The following is a 3,192-nucleotide window of genomic DNA, read 5'->3' as shown; positions in this document are numbered from 1 at the left end:
TAGAAGCCATAAAATAGAAGCTTGATAAATCCAACTCCAAACAAAAAAAAAATCTTTTTTTAATTTCTGCATGGCAGAAGCTATCATAAACAAAACCAAAAGATAAACAACAAACTTGGAAAAGTATTTGTGGCTAATGTCACAAACATACACCTAATTTCCCTAACATATAAAGAGCTCCTACAAATCAGTAAGAAAAAACCTACAATCCACCATAGAAAAAAGAGAACAAAGGACATCAACAGACAATCCACAGAAAAAAAAATTCAAATGACCCTTAAACATTTGAAAAGATGCCCAACCTCACCTGCAATAAGAGAATTGCATATGTAAACTAGGAGTGACATACAATTACCACCCATCAGATTGGCAAAGATCAGACATTTGTCAGTACACTGAGTTGGCAAAGATGAGTAGAAACAGCGCTCAGGTCTTTCTGCTGAGCATGTAAATTGGAACGAACCCTCTGGAGAACCATTTGGCAACAGCTATTGAAATTGTAAATCCACATTCACTGTGACCCAGTGATTCCACTTAGCTCTTGTAGTTTTTGCATTTAAAACCACCTAACCATATTAGCTATTCAAAAGTAAATTAAAACAAATTAAAAAGTTCCCCCAGAGCAACGTGAGTGCTTATTGAGTGAGCAAGCAGTTCTTGTAACTCAGTCTCTGGGGAGTCAGTGGGGGGGATGGGGGAGGGGGCAAGGCGTGGGGGGTGAGGAGTGGGGGGGTGGGGAGGTTCACCTTCTCACTCAGCTACACAGGATAGTTGATGTGTATTTTTTTTACCATTAAACAACTTTAAATAGTTTTTCGATACTGTCATTTATTGTTTTATGTCCATCCACAATGGCTGGTTGGTTAATAAATCAAAGTAGAAAAAATACTGATCCTGAAGCATAACAACCCAACAAGGAGTTTCGCAATTTGCCTCCAAGTTCTCGTCACTAGGTCCACAATTTGCATTCCTCTGATCAAAATTATTTTAAAGCACAACAAGACATCTTGGGTTCTTCAAAAATAATAGCAAAACGAAACAACAAAGGGCTGATTCCTTCAAATTCGGCTGTGCTTTTATCGGAAATGGAGACTATGTGTAGCCACAATATGTTAGGTATGGAGACATGCTTAGAAAAACCAGCCTGAAACCTTCTCTCCTACCGTGTAGAATCCAAACCCGAAATGTGTGACAAGGAACCCACTGATTTTTCATGATGCAAAATGCAAGAATTCCACACATCACATTCTGAAACAGTTTTTGACAATTGTTGATGTTTTAATGTATAAAATAGTATCACTCCACTTTTAAATACATTCAATCCCTAATCTACACAGGTTATCACGTGTCATTTTGAGTTTGTCCAACAAATCATGCTTTTCCTTAAATAGTAAGAGGCAGTTACTCAAAATTGGAAAAACTCAAAATTAGTCATCATACATTATAAATGTTTAATTAAAATGAACTCTGTAACATAATCTTTAATAATACATTTCTAAGATATGGCTTTTTTAACTGAAAAACATTTCTCATATAAAAAAGGGGCCAAATGACCTTTTTAAAATATTTTAGGCAATTCCAAATATTATATATTAGTGTTGAAAGTGTCAGAAACTTTTGAATAATTGAGAAATGCTATCTAAGCTACAACATAAGCTATGACATTCTTGGCTTCCAAGACTTAACAGCCAGACCTGCTGTCCCTCAGGATCTGGGGCTGCCCAAAAGTTGATAAAGGAAGTCAGGTGGGAGTTAAACATTTTTTCTAGATGGTCCCTATCTTCAGCAATTTATAAATACTCTTGATCTTACTGAGTTACTTGCTAAACTTCTAGTATCTATCTATCTATCTACCTAGCTACCCACTTACCTATCTATCTATTTAGTTATTCCACTTTACAGATGAGGACGCTGAGGCCCAGAGAGGTGTATATCACCTGCCTAAGGTCCCATGGGTGTCAAACCAAGGTCTACAGCTCTACGTGACCTGTCACTCAGAGGTGGCTGTAACAACTCCCCACTTCCCCCCATCTCCCACTCACCTTGTGCTCTGAGGACAAACCTGGTGCTTTTGTAAGAAAAGTAGCTCAGAGCAATGGTAGGTGGGGTCTGGGAGGTAGGCCAAGGCTGAAGGATTGTTGGCAGGTGGCCGCCTTTGTGGGGGGCCTGGGGCCGAGAGCCTGGGCAGAGGGCACTGAAGCCAACGTCAGCAATTCTGCTCCGTGGACCGCTGAGTGACGCTCAGCGGTCATCAGTGCCTGACGGAGCCCTGGTAAATGTTTAAGCACTGGGGATGGTGCTAAGGAGTAAGCCTTGGGGTGGGGGATGTTCAGGTGCAAGAAGCATGGAAACGGAGACTTTAACCCCAGGAGTGAGTAGTCGTTCCCCACCTCCAGCGTGTTCCTCAGAGGCCAGGAACGGGCTGCTGGGTCAGGCTGGCAAGGCCTCATCTCAGGAGTCTTGCTCTGAGCCATTCCAGGCAAGGAAGAGGGATAAGAGACTTGAGTCCAGAAACCCCTCTCCCCTCCCTCGCCCTACTCGAGGTCAGTTAAGTCAGGACTGGGCACTGAATAGGGCTTGACTGATTCCTTTTTGAGGATCAAACTCTTCTGGGGAAGCAGCTGTCTGACCTTTATCCCTCCCCATCCCTTTGCTACCTCCTAACAGGGCCACTCCATGGGCCTCTGCCTTCCCAGCCCACCTCAGATTCCTCTCAGGCATGGAACCACTGATCCCTGAAGGTCCATATGCCGCCCCAGCCCAGGCAAGTGGAAAATAGTAAGAGTCAGTGTGGCTGAGTCATGGAAGAGGGCATTCAGGCAGGATGGATGTGTAAGGCCTGCTCTCGTCTTGGCAGAGGCCATTGGGCTTCCCAAATGGGGTCGCTGTCTGCTAGGAGCACTGTTCTTGAACCGCCAGCACCCGCTTCATCACCATCAGCTTCATCACCACGACCGTTTGAAGGCTGGGCAGGGCATTGAACAGGTGGAATCTCATTCCAGGTGCTCTGTCCACCCTGGATTTGAACCAGTTCCTTTGGGGGCCAGGAGCGCCCTTAGCCCTATGTTGAGTCTGCTGGTTGCCATCTCATACCCACCCTCCTCTTCATCCTTATTATGCTGTTATATTGTTGGAAGTGGCAAGGTACCCAGATTAAACCAAACAAATAAATATTTTCCAGACTCCCTTTCA

This window comes from Ceratotherium simum, chromosome 13 (assembly GCF_057802395.1).
Source record: "Ceratotherium simum simum isolate JZ-2026a chromosome 13, ASM5780239v1, whole genome shotgun sequence".
In the NCBI taxonomy this organism is placed as follows: Eukaryota; Metazoa; Chordata; class Mammalia; order Perissodactyla; family Rhinocerotidae; genus Ceratotherium; species Ceratotherium simum.
The sequence above is the reverse complement of the archived record's forward strand: the minus strand, read 5'-3'. Positions refer to the sequence as shown.